We start from the raw sequence: 20,510 nt of genomic DNA on the forward strand, positions 1-20,510 counted from the left end.
GAGGAGAACTAAGCTTGTATTAGAAGTGCCTGTGGGCTTTTGAATTGGTTTATAAAAATAGCTGCCTCAAGAAGAAAAAGAAGAAAAAGAGAAATCTGAAAAACAAATTCAACACCAAATAGTTTCTAGTGTGCCCATCTATTTCAACTAGTGTGATATTAATAGAACACACAACAGCAGGGAGTGGGAAAATAAATGTATTTTCACTCACATAAAGGGACTAAGTGACTCACAAATGCAAAAATAAATAAATGGCTCCCCATGATAATCTGAAACTATATTATACCCACTGAAACAACTCAGCTCCTTAACTGTAACCTAACATGTTAAATTCAATCAGTTTTATTTGAGGCCATGGACAGATTGAGTGATCAATCTCTATTACCCTGGGCTTTTTTTTTTTTTTTAATCTCATCTTTACAGTGCCATTTTTCTTCTCACTAGACATTTCAGTTCATTTCCCTGAGCCTTCTTCAGCCTAATAGCTGGATTTTGGACTTACAGAAAAAAAATAGCTCTCAAACTTCCAGAGGTAAGTGACCAAGTAAGTGTACACTGTGTATGAGAGAGGGAAATGTAGCAAAAAAAAATTAAAATAGGAGACTGTTACAATTGCATGTGTTGCACTCAGTGAATAAAAGTTACATATTCTAGTTTCATAATAGAGATGTTCAGGATCAAACAGGTGCTGGCTTCAGATGTAAAAATCAAGAGGCGGGTTTTTTTGGTCTTGTATAATCAGCAAACAGGTATTCCCCCAGAGAAATGGAATGAGGACATAGCAATTAACTCTCCCCTTCCTGAAATCGGAGTGCTAATCACATCCTTAGCAACTGCATGGTCACTACAGCACCAACACCGTCTTTTGCGCAAATCTTTTCTGATTCATTCTCCTGGTAACTTTGGTGATGGTCAGAGCAGAGGTTACATACACTTGCTGACACTGTGCTGAATGATTCCATCAATCTCCATTCTGCAAAACTGAACTCTGTTGCAAATGAAAATCAGCTGGGAGGTTAGAAAGGAAGCCAGTAAGTGTGCAGAGAATCTATGCTATTTGCTTTTTAGAAGCACTGTGCAAATGACAAACACAATGCTTCACTACAGCCTCTCTGCTCTAATAGTCTTAAATGTGAGGCTAATGAACTTTATCTTTCAACYCCATTGAACCTCATTATACTGTAAATACCCTTTGTGTAACATGTTCTTGTGACTCAGCTGCCAAAACCAACAATGATGTTATCAGAAAAGAAAGAAAAGAAAAAGCTATGGTCTTAAAAACAAGCCAACCAGATTCATCTTTCCACAGCAAATATTTGTCCTGGGAGAAGCAGTGACAAATTATAGAGGCTATAATGGAAAAAATGCTAGATGTTGAGACATTTGTGAATACTAAGAGAATCAGAAAACAGTGTACAAGAAAACGGACTAAAAATCTCTTCCTGATGGAGTTGCTGAGAGCAGACTGTGAATCCCATCTGTAAGAAGTTCTATCCCACGCATCACGTAAATGAAAACTGGAACTGGCTTTTATTCACCAAACATTTGGGGTTAGAGTAACTGATCTCCTCTAATTACTTTGAGTGCTCTGGCAACACAGAAGAGCTGGGAGTTCCAGTCTTCACTATGTGAAGGGGAGCAAGCGACTTCTTTGCCTTGCTGGTGGTGTGAAATGGCTGAGGAGAATTAAGCCAAGACCCTAGCCCTTTATTTTCAAATGTCAGTGTTTTGGTCCACGGAAAGGCTAATCTTAGCATTAGTCAAGCCAAGAGAAGGAAATAAGAGTTTGCAGGAGGAAAATAGCTGTCATCTAATCAAAGTATATGAAGTCTATTTCAAGGACACAATGCAGTTAATGGGAATAGGAGGAAACATTCCCTTGGGGTGGATTTTCAATATCTTCTCAGCTTCAGGGTTACTTCCTCTGGCAAAGCTGGTGCCGATCATTTCTGGAGGCAGGACAGCAGACTAGGTGGATGCTGCATGCATACAGTGTGACAATGCTATTTTCAGATGAGGGAAATAACATCAAAATGGAAGGTACAGATACTGGGGGGTCAGCTGGAGTGACAGGTTTAAGTGGTACTGACTGAGAAGCAGATAAATGTATGGCTTCAGAAAGATATGCAGAGTGGACTTTTTCAGTAAAGTCAGCATTTATTATATATTTCTAATTGGAGGACCTCAATTCTCCATTTTCCTAATTGATTCCTGTAACAAAGATGCCCTGAGTGCTGTATACTGCTCACTGATTGCTGGGCAAACATTATTGGAGTGTCAATATTTGCTTTTTCCTAGAGCTATCATTGTTTGAGAGGGTATAAGTCATTTGGGATAATGCTCTAGTAGTGTTGTATTAAACACACATGGAAAGCATCTGGTATGCTCAGTCTGCATTTTTTTCACTCCCCCCCCCCAATGAAAACAACTGCAAGTTAGTTGATAAAGCCAAAAGCCAAGGTATTAAGGTATTTCAAAGGAACACGATTTCTACTTACCTGATTGCTATCACCTTACCAGGGCCTTAGGTTCAGAAAAAAGTGAGAAGTCTGAATTTTCACCAATTTTGCATTTCCACTGCTTGTCTATATAACCATGTGTTCCCCTATCTCCCCAGCTCCTTCTATCCTCACTTCTGATGCTTTGTCTTCAACAAGAAGGCAACACCTTTATTACAGAGATTTTCCTTTATATGTTCATGCAACACTTGGCATAATTGGCACTCTGCCCCTAATTAGTTCTTCTTGGTGCTACTGTAACACAAACAAATCAGTAAATCATAAACATATACTATGTTTTTATGCAAGAAGTGAAGGTCCTATTTCTTGAATGGGTAAAATGAAGCCTGACTGCATGCCTGGACTGAATGAGAAGAACAGTAGATGGAGGTTTCTTGTTAACCAAGAAGGAGAAATTATTTTCTGCTCTAGCCAATATATAATGAAGCTGTCCAATTCTTCCAGGGGCTTGTCTTTTCAAATACCACATAGATTTTCTCTGTAGTCCAAGAGCTTGAGCAATAATCAGCACAGTGGAGCTGAAAATATCCCCATGACTGCAAGTTTGATCAACTTACCCAAAGCCCTGACCCCAAACTTAATGAAAAGTACTGCTCAGGATTTATGTGAAATTTATAGTACACACAATTATTTTTGACAGGCTAACTGGGATGCATGGCTACGGAATAATATTTCAGATGATCCTGTTGATCACTTGGTCAGTCAACATATATGTAATTGCATTTTATATAAAACTGTCCCCAGGTAGACAGAAGATCACTACGGTTTCTGGTAGTGAAATGCCTGGGGGGGGGGTCTCCTACTGTACTTGGAAGAAAGACAGAAATAAAGTGTTTTGCAAAAAACAAATGCTATGGTCTTGGTCCCCGGCATTGGTCAAGACATTGGTTGGAGGTTGACCATCTATTTCACATCTAGAGATCCATACCATAGGACCAGAAATTTTGAAAGGAGAGCTCTATTACAATAGTTGTTTTTCTGTAACTTTCAGTGTTTTTGCTTCATCCCGTCCTATAATCAGGATAGAATTTGGCCTTGTATATACAAAAATACACCTTTCAAGAGGTGTTTAAGTTAGGTGATTATTCTTGTGCAAGCCAACTGGGAAAGCATCTAAATCTAAAATGCATTTCTTTTTACAYGTGCAGAAATTTGGTTTCATGAACAGGAACTCTACATGTAACAGTGGACCAAAAAATCGACATCAGTATCTGAGAAGAGATTTTTGCCTGTCCTGCACTAGAATTTATATTTATATGAAACACTACCAAGACCCCGTTGAACAGGAATATGTCTTGTCGTTAAACTGTATAATCCTTTTCCTTTCTGCATAATCCTAAAAGGGTGAGAATCTCTCACAGCTCCAATTGCAGAGTATAGGTTCAAATATAACAGCTCATGTTTTTAGCTCTCTGGACATTCTTGGGACATTCCCCAATGGATCAGCTATTTTAGTGGCCATCACTACAACACAAAGCTCCTTGATTCATCTTTTTTCACTTCTGATGAAACTTCCTCTATCACAGAGCAGAGCTAATGGTCCAGATTTAATCAACAAAAGCATTTACATTTCACAATAATGAAAGCCACTCAGCTGGTAACTTGTTAATTAGTTCTCAAGCATTCTTTCTTTCAGCCTTTATCCTCCTGTGCTGCAGCTGACAATGCTTCCAATAGCAAGGGAGGTAACTTGAGCAAATGTTATCTTTGAGTCCTGTCTTGCCCTAAGGCTCACTTTACATCAATCTGTTGATTTCAGGAGAACTACTCCTGATTTTCCTGGGGGTAAATGTCTTAATGTATCACACTATCCCTAATAAGCTTTTTGCCTTTTGTTTTTGAATGATGAATGTCTGTGAAGCAATTACATGCCTGAAATTAAGGTCCTCTTACCCTTTATTTTTTAAACACGCTATTCTTGAACTCTGGAGTTCCTAATATTTGGGGTCAGATTCTCATTTATAGGAAAGCTATTTATACCTCTTGATAATTTAATGCACTTTGTTCTTGATTCCAACATGAAGGCCCTTTTACTCAAGGCAATACAAAGATGCCAGAATATAAAGAACTTGTTCATTAATCATTTTTTCTTAGCACCCAGATACTTGCAAGTGAGGATGAATGTAAAGAACGAGGATTTCTTCCTAATTTATGCCACTGTGCTTGTAAAATCAGAAATATAAATGCTAGCTCTCATGGTCTTCCCCAACAGATCGCTTAACAACTGCAGAACTCCAACAACTAGTCCCCTGTTCAGGATATGGTTCAACTGACCTGCTGGCAATCAGCTCCTCCAAAGCCTAGGCTGTTTTTGTCCTGTGATTATCAATTCTCCTGTCAGAGAGAACAGACAAGATCTTAAATAAAAGAAGACATTTTATGAAATAAAATCAGGATGTTCTATTCAGCATATAATTTCCTCCTATATCCTAATTTTGCAAAGCACATAAGTGTGTGCTTACCTTTAAGCACACGATTAAAGATCTCTTTGAAAATAGGAAGTCTTTCCTGAACTGTGAGCTCTCTTCTCTCCTGCAGTTCTGGGGGTTGGGGGAAGTCTTTCTCTCTCTCTTTCTTTCTTTCTTTCTTTTTTTTTTTCCCCTGTCACATGCAATGCATCTTTGCAAAGTTTTTCTCTTTCCTAAATATGGTAGGTGGGTGAGGGACTGTAGGAGGCAATTTATTTCAATAATAATATGGGGGAATAGGTTTTAAAAATAGCACCACATTCCCAACTTTTTAAGAGGAATTTGTATTTCTGAATCATTTCAATTTCACTGGAAGCCTGAGGGCTAAGTATACATAAGACTGAACCTGGCTTTTTATTAATGTTTGTCTTCTGTAAATAAACTAGTTATGTTTTTGAAAGCTATAAATTAGCATCAAGGAGCCTCATAAATAGCAAGTAAAACAAAACAAAACGAAGAAGAAAGAAAACTGCCATGGAAAACTTTATCCTTCCTAAGTCTTCTGAGCATTTTTTGAACACCAGCTTAATTTTGTGTGCGTGTGTATGTGTGTTTATGACCATGCTACAAAATGTTCCCACATGTGGCAAATACAGAAAAAATATTGCCAATAGTTTTAAAATACTTAATAAAGAAGTTTCATGTTTCAATTAGACATTTAGAACCTGCATGTGTTGTCTGTAAAGCCAACGCAAAATTTCATTTTGATTTTCACAGAAACATGACCAAGCCCTAGGGCTGGTGGAAGAACTGGTGATTTTAGATCTGAATTCCAGGGACCACAATTCTGGAAATGTGATTCATGAACTGGAGAATCTCAGGTTTGGATGTATTTCACTTGAAATACCTCAAAGGAGCCTAATCACTTTCTTTAAAATAATCTCACACACCTATAAACAAGGGTTACTCATGAAGATTCATTCTATCATAAGGTTTCTAGCTTGATAATCCATAGCAGGCATGAAACCTGAACAATATCACTCGATAGCCAGTCTTGAGACATCCAATGTACTAATTGCCTGTATCTGCAAAAAACACTTCTTATCTGATTAAAACTGCCTGATTAAAGAGATGGTTCCCTAGAACAAAGAAAAGAAATAAGAGTTTGGGGGGCAGGGGTGTTGCTACTGTTTCTGTTTCCTGACTACCTTATTCCGCACTTTTTAAAAAATCATCCACCTAGAATAGTCTATAAATAGCACAAACATTCACAACAGATTAACCAAGAGGGGACTTTGACCCACTTTCACTATTAAGGCAAAACTTCCATTGGTACCAATGAATTTGACCCTGGAACCTGCTTTTCTATCTGGCCTGTCAGAGCTCAGCTTTGCTGCCCGCTTGGTCCGTCACACACAATGCACCTATTTACTTAGGACCAAGGATGGGAAGTGAGAGCTACAGAAAATGTGTGTTCTGAACTACTTCAGTTTAATTTGGTTATTTGTGCGTTCCAGTATAGAGCTGGCAAGACTTATCTAGTTATGGAATACAGAGAAGGATAAGAGGCTTTTGTTGAAGGGTAGGAAAGTTCCTGTTCTCAAAGATCCTTCTTGAATATCTAAAAATACTTCTAAAATGGTATCACTCAATCACACCTCTCTTGCCAGTGCAAGTCGGGCTTTGGCTCAATTATTTTCGTAATACAAATAATCTTTCTGTTGCAATTATAAATACACTTTTTTCTTTTTTCTTTTTTACTTTTGCATGGGATTTGGAAGCTCTGCCCCTACAATGACTTGTGCATATGTTTGACCTAAACCTCTGTGGAGTAGCCCCCATGACTTTAATTATATTCCTTGATTTCAGCATAACTCTGTGCAGGGTACAAGGTCAAGCAGCTCAGGGAGGCTTTGAAGGATTCTGGGCTATCGCCTGTACAGTGGTGTGGGAATCTTTTGCACATATCCACAGCAGCAAGAAAACAGCTGGATATGTTCCAATAACAACAGTTTTGAGCGAGAGACTTATAAAGAGGAATAGGAAGAGGAAGAATACCTTTGACAACTTTTTGGTGTAATGTTGGAGTGTAAGTTGGGAAGGTATAAATGCAGGCATTAGATAATCTAGTGTTTAAAATCTACTTTATGTGGTCTGTGATCATCATGTGTTCCTTAGAAAAAACCTTTTTGCTCAGCCTAAAGCTATGAATAGCCTCATTTGCAGTTCTGTGGCTCACTGACTAGCTTCTTTGTTTGATTTTGTATTTTTATAAGAAAATGCCTCCTTTACAAATTTTAGTATTGGCAAGCTACCCTTTGGAATGCTTCTTCCTCAGAGGAGGTTGCTCAGAGTTGTGCTGCCGTCACTTTTATTTACTCCCTAACTAGTAACAGATAAGTATTTTACTATCTGATTTTCTTCACCTACTAAAATCTTATCTATGTAGGTCCAGTGGGGTTTTACAGCTGTGGAGTTCCCTTCCTCCCCTCTGTGACCTAACCTCTCCTTGCTTTAGAGCTTATAGTAAATATTGCAATATCCTATTGATTTTTGTCATTCCCTCATTCTTCAGAAACACCCATTACATCAAGTTCTTCTTCCACTGCCATACACTCTGCTTTCACCTGTTATTATTTTTAAGCTTGTGGTATACAGACATTTATAGCATTTATTTTTGGCTATGCACCTATTTTTAAACAATTCCTCTGCCTGGCTCCCTACTTCAGAATATACCGCTGTGATTCAGAGCAGTTATCCTCAAGGTCATCCGTCGTTCTTGTTTCCATCTTTTAGTACTGGATACACAGTCAACATTGTACTGGCTAGCACTTAAGGCGGAAAAAGATGTGGAAATGCAGGCACTGTTTTACCAGAAGACTTGACTGCCCACCTTCTGCCCAGCGTGAGACAATGTGCTGCCCGATACTACGTGGTATCACGAGGTCACAGCTGTGTGGCTGCAAACCCCTTTCCATAATTAGATTTCCCTTGGAAATGCTCCCTCTTTATCATCAAGACATTTCAGAGCTCACTTCTATTTTTTTCTTTTTTTTTTTTTAAGCAGTGAGACAGCTGATTTTTCCCAGCATTTTTCCCCTGTTATGACAATGATAATGAAAAACAATTTATACTTTGAATTTTTTTCAACTATTCCATTACTGATGTTCCTATTGGCTTACTGGAAACTGTGAGAGAGGGTTTGATTCTATTCTGTGGAAAAAATATGGAAAACCAGGTTAGGCTTTGTGTAGAAAAAGAACAATTTTTCTTCTACCCAGCATTCTGCTTGAAATTTTGCATAATATTTCATTGAAAATGTACATGCCAGCTTCCTTTTAAATTTCTTTATTCTGTTCTGCTACTGAAAAGGCTGCAGATGGAGGGAGGAACTGGGAACTCCCCATGTCAATCAGCTCTATTCATTCAATGGCTGTATTTATTAGTTTCATTAAAAACATATTGAGCAGACCTGGTCGCTCAGTTCTGAACGCCTACACAATCCCAACTGCCTTGCAGTTCCCCTGTCAGTTAGCGCTCTATCCCGAGGCCTCTCTCAGCTTGAGATTCCACAAGAAACACGAATCCAGGAGGATATCACATGGTTTTAGGTCTTGCCAGAAAGATTTCACACAGCTTGACTGGTGGGGGGGTTAGTGACCCACAAGATGAGAAAAGAAGTGCTTGAGGTAGAGCGATAATGAAATTTTTTAAAAACAAGAGACAAAAAGAAAAAAAAAAAGGCTGTGTAAAGCTTGGAAAATATCTTAATTGTTACTGACATTTGGAAACCTGTGACATGAATGTATGTGTAGCATCTGATGAGAGTATTAGTCATAAACTATGGTTTTGTAGGAAATATGACACACTGGGCTGTCATCATACAAAGGAGCAGTACTTAAAGGAGATTGTTAATTTGCTACATTATTAATGCTGAGGCATGGAATGGTCCCCTGCAGAAAATGTTGCTCTCTCCATTTGCCTCCTCCTGTTCTTATTAAAATCAGAACCACGTGGAAGAGCAGAACCATGGCAGCAGTCTGCTCCTTTCAGGACCAAAAGAATGGCTGCCGAAAGAAATATCATAATCAGATTGGCTGTCCTTTAACACTTTTCATTGGTGTTTTTTTAAATCTATTTCATTTTATGACAAAATAAAAAAGGTTGGCATGAATCAAGAAAATTTCCGTATTCAGATCTGAGAATTGAGGGCTCAGTCTAAACTCTGTTAAAGTTGCAAATCTGCCTAGTAGCTTTAAAGGGTTTCAGATCAGATACCAGGCTACAGAAAACTCTACAGAAGAAGGACTTTTTTTTCTGTATTGACCCCTGAAGAGCAAGCCATAAAAATCTATCTGCTCAGAGGTATTTTAATTGAGCTTTTTCCTCTCTCTTCCCAAAATCACTAGATCAAAGAATTGCTGCCTAAATACCCTAATTTCCTTTCTCTTCTCCTATATATCTATGGACCATGAACTTTAACACTTGTAACCTACATTGCTCCAAGAAAAGGAAAGACAGGAGTATGCACTGATGCTCTCAAACACTCCCAAGGATGTATAACATACAGCCTTTTCCATATGTATCTTCTATTTCACCTGAAAGGGTCGTGGTGTATTAGTTCTGGTCTCAGGTTCTTACAGAATCATGTTACAATTTTTTTGTCTCTTATGTCAATAAAGATTCAGGCAGGAAGACAACAAAAAATCTGCTTACTACCAAGCAAATATTAATTATTCTTAGCAATTACATAGCCTCTTCAAAACATTTGATCTTCACAGACACCCTAATAAGTAGTTCCTAGTATTGCTTCCAGTTTCTAGATGAGAAAGCAAAGGTGCACTGGTATCACAAAATGTATTATCAATATCACACAGCACACATCAGCACAGCCTTAGCTGCAGTTCAAATGCACATGGTCCCTTATATTTACACATCTTTATGTGAAAAGAAACAAGTCCTGCTGAGACGGAGAATTCACCCAGTTCACAAGAGCATGTCTGGCCTTTTCCAGAGTACACACAAAACCACTGTGTGATGCACAGTGACAACTATTAAACAAGAGAGAATGTGAGGCATGGAAGGAGAAGTACCGTGGGAAAGCAGTATTTCACCTACTGTGTTTGAATATCACGATGTTGCCACTGAAGCTATCATTTCATGGTTTGGCAGTCAGCTGAGGAAAAGCTGGTGCTTATCAGCATGCGACTTAATCAAAGTTGGTATCGACCAGGAATGACACAGTGTTATAAGCAGGTTAAGAGAGAGGTGAGACTGGGGAAGTCATTCTGGGACCTTTATCCCTTCCGAATCTGACAATATCTCATCCCTATTAACACGTGTATCCTCACTGTACCCCTGTCAGGTACAGAAGTGCTTTCATTGCTATTTTAGGGGAACCTCAAAGGTATTTAGGCATTGAATTCCACCTGTGGATTTGGACCTTGGTGACAGGTTTATAGTTGCACAGGAGTATCTAGCTTGGCAGGCAGAGCTTCTCAACACCACACTAGTATTGTACCCAAAAGAATACCTTTATTCCTCTTTTCCTCTCACATCACCTCAATATGGGGTGGGGTAGGAGAAGGCTCCCAAAGATTGTGCTATGATGCTGCCAGTAAGGCCAGGAGGGAAATAAGAACTTGGATGTCCCTAAATACATGCATTTATACACATGTATATACATACACATTCACGTATGTGGGGCAACATGCAAAGCACGATCATGTTGCTAGTGACTACCTGTTCATTACGACAGTTGCCCAGCATGTAAAATGGATGCTAGCCTCTTTTTTAATGGATGTGTATCCACCTCCACAGCTGGTGATGTTTGGCACAGGTAAAAGCAATTACCGCCAGTAAGCCTTGAATTTATGTGGTGCAATGACTGTGTTAGTCCTTCAATCTAAATAGGCCTTCTGAGTCAGACATGAGGTACGTGGCTTGTGCAGAATCATAAACTTTCTTGATTTATCTAGCATTTTCACCAGCTACAAATTTTTCCCCAAACAAAGCAAAACCAAAAGCAACATGAGCTGAAAGCGATTTTGGCATTGTATTCTTGTTTTCAGTGCCATCTCATTGTAAGATAATTGGCACTGTAATCAAATAAAAATTATGGAGCTGTTTGTGGGTCATATCCCTCCAATGGAACTATGGATTTTCTGAAACTGTTTACACATTCTTTTCAAAAAAACCAACACACAATAATGAAGTCACCCCCTGCCTTAAAGAAAATTGGTTGCTATATTTATAACAAAGGGTACAGTAACCAACGGCTACACTTATGTGTATTTGGATTTGATGAAGGAGATGCCTTTCCCAACTTGGCATCAAAGTCAGCCCAAGCCCTCTGCAGACTAGGCTGTAATTCCTAGAATTGGTATTTAGCCCAGAATCCAGTAATAACAAATGACAGTTCAGACTGTCCTCCTTGGGCCTGGCTATTGCCAGGAAAAACTCACTCCCCACTGCTTACCCCAATCTTTGAGCTTCGATTAAGCGGGCCATCTCTATTTTCCTCATGGAAAGAGGAAATCAACCTTTCACAGGAGAATCACTGAGGTAAAATGCCTCATGCAGACATGAACAGCTTGTTGTGTGGTTACCAGAGCCATGGAGGTAGCGAATTTCACGGGCATGATGTACGTCCACTGCACAGGAGCACGGAGAGCCACTACAAGGTGATGACATTTGGTTAAATTTACCTAAAAGGTCTGCAGCGGTACAGGTGCAATCTGGCACCTGGGAGTCCTGGCGCAGTTCCTCACCACACAGCTCCACTAACATCTTGCCACATTTAAACCTAAACTTGAGCCGAGGTTTTCTTGGTGTGCTTTGTCTCTAATGCTCTCTTCATCCTGTTCTCTTCTGCAAAAAAATAAACCAAGAGGTCATTTAAACCTGAGTGTATATTGCTCTATTGAAATAACAGAACTGTTTTGACACAAACATATAGGCAATTTTCTCAGGGGTGTTGCCTTCTTTCCACCTGTTCAAGCAGCTTCCACACACTTCCCTTTCCGTGTGGAAATGGAGCCCTTCTGAAGGCTGGACGCCGAGTGTCAAAACCCTCTGACACGAGGACTTGCCGCCAGCGATTTCTGATTAATCAGGGGTATGTGCATGGTGTAGCTCCCACTAACGCCAAAGGGAAAACCACCCTCCTTAAACCTGCCGGGCAGCAGCTACCAAGGGGTTGCTTTAGTCTGTGGACAATAAAATTGCTTGGCCTGCGGCCACCTCGCTGGGCTGCCCGCTGCGCTTACCTCCGCTGCCAGCACCGCCCGGCACCAGCGGCAGCCGGCCTGGCCCAGCCCAGCGTGGCGGCTACYGCCATTTTGTAGCGTCCGCGCCTCGGCAGCCATTTGAAGCACCGCACCTTCGGGCACGGCTCACGGCACGGTGCCTTGAGGGCAGCCCTCGCCTTTCGCCGGAGTCATGTTGAGCGGCCGCCTGCACCGGGGGAAAGCGGGTTTTGTCCCCACACGAGCCGCGTGGCACCAGGGGCCGCCACATGGCGCCGCACGCGGGCCGGGGGGCTCAGCGCCAGCATGGCACAGGAACAGGCAAGCGCCCTGCCAGCGGCAGGGAAGGAGAGAGGAAATTGGCCCTCCCGTAATCACTGCTTGGCTTCCTAGCCCCGCTTCCAGCCTGAGCTCTCCACGAATTGCAGGAAACTCGGCTGTGGCGGGGGGGAGGGTGCAGAAAAGATCCCCACGGTTCACAACAAAAACTGTGAATGTATTCGCTTGGCGGAGAGGAAGATTTGGCTTGAGGAGAAAGTCATCAGTTAGCTTTTTTTTAGGGCTGTGGTGCTCTCCGAGCAAYAGGAGGATTCCCTCGTTACGCGGAGCTCTCCCGAGCTGTTTTGTGGGCAGAAACACCGTGTAAAGCAGGGCGAATGGTGCAGGCTTGCAGCTCAGGCTGTGACGCTCCTCCCCGGCTCTGCCTGTGCGTCCGTCTGTCCCCTGGGACAGGCAGATGCTGAGATGCTTACTGTGACTGCTTCTCCCCACATATAAAACAGGAGTGATGCTTGCGTCCCAGGGCAGCTGTGAGGATACAGTCTGTCTGTCACAGTGCTGGTGACGACCACATGAATAAATGGTTTGTAAAGATGGGGGAAACGTCTTTTAATTATGTCTAATTAGATGTACAGAAGAGCTCACATTAATTATGGCTCCCAGGTAGAGCACGCGTGCACACTGAAGATACGCCTCCATTTCATTTTTGGATCAAAGCAACTAAAACTGTCTTCCTATAGTCGATAAATACATCTGTTACTTGGGTGTCTTACTGTTGACTCACCAGGACGCTGTTATTTTCTCTGAGGTGTAGAGCGACCCAGCCACAATTTTACTTTTTAGGTCTCTGAACACTGATCATTTTAACTTTCTATATCTCATTCCTGTAAAAGCCTTCACAATGAAGAAAACAGAAGATTTAATCAGTCACATATAAAGTGCAGACGATGGTTTGGGGCTAAGGGGGAAGCCTGTCATCTGGCAGAATAAAAACCTGAAAGAAGAGAGAATTGAGCAGGTTCAGGGTGGGCTGCAAGGACTGAGGGAAACATTTGGGAGATAAGCTTCAGGAACGAAAAGCCAAACGGAAACAGTTAAGGTTTATTAATAATGATGTTTACCTGGGATGTCAGGGAGTTTGTGGTGATGTCCTGGAGCTACTCATGTGACTTCACATGGGAAAAGTAAAAGGCCTGAAACTGAAATCTTCCACTCTCTGCCACASCTTGTGAACTGTATTTAAGTGATATTTTAGCAGCTCTTATCATTTCCCACAGCATTAGGTATCATTCTGATTACAGGTGCTGTTTTATCCTTCCTTTTCCAAACCAGCTTAGTTCTAGCATATCTCCTGCTGCACTACCAGCAGAACCACGGTGTTTCAGGGTCACAGGAAAGAGGTGGAAAGAAATTTATATATTAGGAACCAAAACACTCACCTCAGAAGGCCAAGGTTGTCTTCACTGAATTTCAGGAACATGTACTGGTACTTGTATTTATTTTGCAGCTTTCTGCCAAAAGGATAAGAGGTTTTTGTTGAAGGGTAGGAAAGTTCCCATTCTCAAAGATCCTTCCTGAATATCCAGAAATACTTTTTAAATGGTGTCGCTCACTCGCACATCTCTCCGCACATGGGATTAGTACTGGATCTAGGGTCAAACTGATTCTCTCTTTGCTAACGTCAGTTAGACTGGGTCCTGAGGGTAAGAGTGCCTGCCGATTACTTCAGTAAATCAGACATTTTCGATATGGGCCTTGGAGCAAAGGCATTTGCCTGGATTGAGACTCRGACTCACAGTCCCCACTCCATACTCTTTGGGGAACGCAGGCTGCATTTGAGGCACATCCATCCCGCTCCACAGGTTCGGGATGCTTTTTGTTAGTTTGTGCCCCCCCCAACCCTCCCCTAAAAAAATCCTGGGGAAATCCAGCAGATGTAGGTAAATTTGACTGAGTTTGGAAAAGCTTCCACAGCCCTGAAGAATTTTAAACTCAGACAAGACTAATTAGTTACACCACAGCTTCATCTTGCTTAGTTTTACTGCCTGTCCACCACTGAACATTAACCAGCTGGAACAGAAGCATATGATGAATCTGAAACCCTGTGGAGGAATATATGGGAAAGGCTCTCTGAAAAAAGGATGTCTCCTTTATGGTTTCAGACAAGAGATAGCCAGAAAACTGAAGGCAACGGGCAAGCCCTTGGCACAGAAGGCCCCGAGCAGTGATAGTTCCAATAATCCGAGTCAGCTCTCAAGACTGCAAAAGTAAGCAATGCTGCATACAAGCTTTCAGTCATCAGACATGGCTTGTGACTGGGCCTCTGGAAAGACTTCAGGCAAGGTGGTCAAAAACTGCTCAAGGACAACTCTTTGTTTCATATCAAAACTGATTGGTATCTTTAAAAAAATTAAACCCAGAAGTATTATAAATATTTGTAAAAAATATTAAAATTGACTAATTCTGGTGGAAAACCCTCACTTTCATTCACTTTTTTTTTTTCTCATTTATTCCCGCTAGGAAAAGATGAGATAAAGCCAAAAAGGGTGGGGGAGGGGGAGAAAAATCTACACTTGTAACAGTTTCATAGCAAGCAAGTCTTTTTTTTTCAGCTGCCTCCCCTTGCTTTTCCTGAAGTAGCTTGGAAGAGAAGATACTTGAGTAAACCAGTGCAGCCAGCAACCTGCTCTGTTACATTATGYTGCCCACCCAATAGCCCTGCATTGCAGCCGTATCTAGAAAGCGGCTGAGCTCGTTCAGCCTCCCTAGCCTCCCTCAGCCTGACAAAGGGGCAAGCGYCTCAGCCCTGGGCTTGCCACTGCTCTCTGCTCCAGCGTCAGTGCATCTGAAGGGGAGGAACTACGTCTGAAAAGTCATGGGTAACAGCCCTAACCACAGACGTGATGGATTCTTCTTTTCTTTCCTTAGAGAACTCAGCCCTCTGACGGTGGGAGTTGTCCAAGGTTTGTAACTGTGCTACTTGAACAATTTCAGAAGGAAGGTGTTTTTTCACAGTATCTCCTTTCCCTGGCCTCCAGCCCAGGGAAGTGTCTGACAGCTATTCCTGCAGGCTAATAACCTAGCTGCTTCTAGGAGCATGTGTGTGATAGTAAAGAATTGGATTTTTCTGAACGTTCCCAGAGAACAAACTATTCATAGGTTTGCCTGTAATGGATACTCCTCTCTCCAATTCATGCAGGTTGAATACAGGCAAGGCCAAACAACCAGCTGTGCTGCCCCAAATTTTCCTTCATAAAGGCTGTTCCAGAGCTCTCTGGAAGTCTCTCTCATAAATAGTGTGCAGATGACTAATTTAGGCTAGAAATATCTTAGACTAGACATATATCTATCAGAAGGCTAAAGGTAGGTGAGATGCTAAAAGCTTCCAGAGTTTTTCAAGGAAGAGAGAAAATAAAGGAATTTTGACCTTGTCTTTGTAAGAAAAAAGCTATAAAAATAAAATTCTATTTCTAGAAAGAATTCTTACATAGTTCTAGTTATATATAGCTCTAATTATTATATTATTGTATGGGTATTTTCATGTACAAAAACAGAGACCATTTTTTTCTGCAATGTATTTTTATGGTAGGATGCCAAAAACTTATGACTGCCTGCTTGCCTCACTCGCGCTCCATGAGTGACACCAAGATATCACTGCTACATTGAACCAGCCAGAGCACTGTGAAATTTTGACCATTTGGATCACAAGCCCCAAACTTCTGCCTGTGCTGAGCTCTTTTCCAGTGCTCAAGGGTTATTAATAACATACACACCAATGGTACATATTACATCCATCGTCAAACATCTGGTACAACCTGAGTAATCAGAGTGGCCATGTGCATCACTGGAACTTTTATCTTCCAACTTACCATGTGGCTTTCCAGAATTGCTTGACGTCACCTCAGCTCCCTTTGCATTCACCTCATCCCCTGGAGTGAATCACTTCTGGACATGTCTCTCTCTCTTCATTAACTACAGAGGGGGTATAAATGACTAGGTTAGAATAGTCACCTGACTTTTAGATGCAGACGTTAGGTCGGGATTTCTATGCTCTATCTGTCTGACATTAGTAGTCCCAGTAGGTCTTCCACCAGGGAGGCATATTGCCCCAGAAATAAAAGCTAGCAAGTTTGCACCAGAGGAGCCCCAGGAGATGTTCATATGCAGTGCCCATTTAAGTCGCTGCAGTGTGTGAGCACAAGACAGCAAAAACCTAAAGCAATACAGGCCAGACTTGAAAAAGTCAGTCCCTTCATTTTATGCCATGACACTGCAAAGTAATTGTGCTCAGGATGACTGTTTTTACTGTCTAAATATATTTTTAGTACTTGAGCATCCAGGTGGATTAAATTGTGCTTGCAGCTTTGCAGACATTAAGGAGGGAGACTAAATGACTGAGGTGGGGGCAAGCGAACAATGCTGCGCTCAACTCCTGAGAGACAGCGTGATGCACAGACTGGAGTGCAGCACTAGTGCTCAGGAGCCTCAAAGTCTAGTCCTGTTTTGACCACTGACTGACAAATGTTTTGATAGCTAGGCATAGAAAATGCAATGCAAGTGCTCTCTGTATTTTTTATGAAAATGATACCGGGTGAAATCTTCAACCAGTGTAGACTGACAAATAACAAAAGTCATTGACTTCAACAGAAGCAATGTTACAAACCAGATGAAAATCTGACTAGTTTCAAGAACTTCTTTCTTGAGCACCTTTTCCAAAAGCGACATGTGTTATAGCATAAGTATAAACAACACCTGAGCTGTTATAAAATACATTTAAAAAAAGAAATTATTTAAATCCCCAAATATGATTCCGATAAGCTAAAGATTAATTAGAAGTTATAGATTTTAGGTGAATAAGTGTTTACAGAACCATAGCCTTAACTGATATTCAAAAGCAATGTCACTGCTCATAGAAGTTTTCACAGAGAAATAATATACAAGGCACACTAAACACTGTCGGGCCAAACACATTCTACTGTTTATTACACATATTACATTCTTAAATAAAAATGCGTCACATAACATTTTTGCATAGATATCTTACAATATACCAATTTAAAAAAGAATTATGAAACAGACCAGTAACAAAAATAAATTTTTTCTTCATTAATAATTTTGTAACATTAACATACCACCATCATATAATACAAATAATATTTTTAAATCTTAAGACTTTTTGTACAGCAAAAAAACTGACAAAGTAATATATTTATATATATATATTTATATATATATATAAAAAGCTTAAAAAAAATAAAATGTCAAAAAAAGGCAGAACTGAGGGCTACAAGATTGGGTACTTCTGTGATATATTAGAAATACCAGAGTAGGCCTGAGAGAATGTGACCGAGGGCATCTCCAAAATGCACTTGTCAGACACATCTGGCAAAAGAAAAATTATAGTGCAAAATGAAAGTCCTTCAAGCAATGTTGTTTGTTTTTTTTAAATAGGGAGCATTCATACTTTTTTGTTGTTGCTAAAAAAATCCCCAAACCAAAAACTTGATGTTAGTAGAGAGCAAGAAAGATTTTAAATGACATGAAAGAAAACAGGCCACTTTGCGAAGCAAGAAAAAAATCTTAGCCTAAATTATTATTATTTCAATTGAATAGTAGACATGATAAACTAAGGCCTTGTTTCTAAGAGAAAAGCTGTCATGATTCATATGCAATGATTTCAAAACCATGTAGTTAAATTGGAGCAAGAACCTTCCTGTAGAGGTATCTTAATTGGTTTAACCATTTCTTACACTTTATCTTAACCGCATAGCATACCAATGCAAACACAGTCCAGGCAAGCAAATACTTGCAGCATCCACAAGGGGATTTTAACTAGACAGATACTGGAACACAGGGCAACTTCCCAGGTAGAGACAGGGCCTTGGGAACAAAGTAGTGTTTAAACCAGTGTTTTGATCTACTTCAGAATCTGACAGGCCTGGGTGCTAAAATGCAGAGAGATGGCAGAATGTATATTGTAAAATATAAACTGAAGATCAGCCCTTCAGCCATCAGGCCACTTAGGGACTGTGTGTTAGCTTTTAGTTTCCCCGAGAGCCCAAAGATGAAGGCTGAAGTTGTCACCTTTCTGTCCATCYTAGTTCACTTTTAGCGTGTACATGGTAAGCCCTCTTCCCTCTCCCTTCTCATCTCCCCTCCCAACCCCCAAATTTGCAGCCTACTCATGCACRGTACACAACAACATATATTTCCCAGCAGTGTTGAAAACTTTCCTACAGAAGCTGACATGATTCCTAAAATGCAGTGGCAACTGTAACTGCCCTCCCTAAATCAAAGCAATAGGCACGGTTGGCTACTACACACTGAGAGACGGTAGCTCAGTTTCCTCTTCTGTGTAGGTATATATGGTATTTTGTTGTACATCCACACCCACACAGAGACAGGGTGTAGAACCTGTTTTCTGGCAGTATATAGAAGTTAGGACCAAAGCACTTAAAAAAAATAATCAGAGCTTTCATTTTGAAAATTGTGAAGAGTTCCAACTTTAACTATTACACCAAAAACGCTATTAACAAGCATTAAGGAAAACTATAAAACCCTGTTTGAAAAACGACACCTGCATTTGAAAGCTTTCAGGTAGGGAAAACCATTCTTAAGGTGATAAAGGCAGCCTACCCCCCATCTCCACAATTTTAAGTTTTATGTATATAATTTATATATACAACTATATCATTATATATATAACTTATATAGTACAAGTATGTCTTGGACTTCCTCTAAGGAAGGAGGAAAATCTCAGCTTTACAAGAGAGATCTTAGTACCTGGTGGGCCAGATCCTACACTTCTTACAATGCTAAATCTTGCCACTGAAGCCAATGTAGAGTTGTGGAGGAGGCAAGACTACAGCAATTGTCCCTAAATATTAATAAAAAGAGACACAAATGTGGCACAAGGAAGAAGACTACTGAAGCTTGATCTGGAAACRATCATTCAAGAAGGGGTAGATTTAATGCTATTGAGAGACAGGCAAGACTTGTCAATGAGTAGCTGTAAAACCTTGGGAGGAAATCATTTACATTTTTCAAGCCAAAGCTAAAGAGAATCATTGTCAAATGTCGTTTGCTTTTGTTCTTGGTATGTGGGCATTTTCGTAACTGCATTTCTACCAGAAATCAGCAAAAGGTACTTTAAGAGAGTGTTGGGGTCACCCAGGAATATGAAAGCTTAGAAACAGTCTTACCGGATGGAATGGCAGGATGTGCTAAGTCCTGACTGAAATCAAGAATAAAAGCCCTTGAGCCACTGGGTGGTGGCCTGGAGACATTAAATTATTTATAAAATTTTACTCTTTTTTATTTTTTAAATTTGAATACTTTGACACACATAAAGGGAGCAGGGAGAGAAAGGAAACACTTAAATAAGTTTGATTTTCATTGGTTTTGTCAGAAGCACCAATTATGAACTCTTCTGTATGTAAATAAACAAAGTACATTAAATAGGAGGAGCAACCTTTGTGGTAGAGATGGCTAAAAAGCCCAAATTGTCTGGGGCCAGGTACAAATGAGGGAGAAAGCCTGATTTGGTAAATATCAAAAGGGTCATAGATAAGATATACTCAAGTTACTGTAGCCATCATTTTCACCAATTCCATTTTAGTCATACACTCAGTGATTTTTTCTTTTTTATTCCTGAAGTTAACAGTTCCAAAAACAAGGGTCTAGAGTGTCCTCTTACATTCAAATTCTTTTTCCCCAACCGTGTTTTGTCAGTGCTTTCCAGGTATTTAAGTAAAAATGTCCTAGTCTAAAAAAAGAGTAAATCCAATTCTAAAAAGTCTGAGACAAATGAGAATGAAAAATAAGATTTTAATGTTCACCTCCATAGAGAGCTATGTTGGCTCAGATTTCAGGTACTGGAAACCATTTGTCAGATATCACTTTGATCTTCCAGGCTAGCAAATTTGTTTTCAAAATATTTGGTTGGTCCCTGAAGCAGTGACATAACTCATGGTATGATACCACTTCACACTGATTCGCTGGAAGTTTTTTCTTTTCAAGATTTCCTCCTCTCTACCTTTCCCTCATGAGGAAGCCTT

The 20,510-nt window shown here is 40.3% G+C and overlaps 1 protein-coding gene across 2 annotated transcripts in view; it reads right to left on the reverse strand.

The window, feature by feature from the left end:
• Positions 1-16,339: 16,339 nt before the first annotated feature.
• KLF7 (Kruppel like factor 7) overlaps positions 16,340-20,510 on the reverse strand; it is a 67,808-nt gene continuing 63,637 nt past the window's right edge. For both annotated transcript variants that reach the window (XR_003257261.1, XR_003257255.1), the window contains one exon: positions 16,340-16,425. The gene's annotated coding sequence lies outside the window, so the exon portion shown is untranslated. The remainder of the gene's footprint in view (positions 16,426-20,510) is intronic.

The sequence above is a fragment of the Apteryx rowi genome, unplaced genomic scaffold, assembly GCF_003343035.1.
Source record: "Apteryx rowi isolate R43461 unplaced genomic scaffold, aptRow1 scaffold_12, whole genome shotgun sequence".
NCBI lineage: Eukaryota > Metazoa > Chordata > Aves > Apterygiformes > Apterygidae > Apteryx > Apteryx rowi.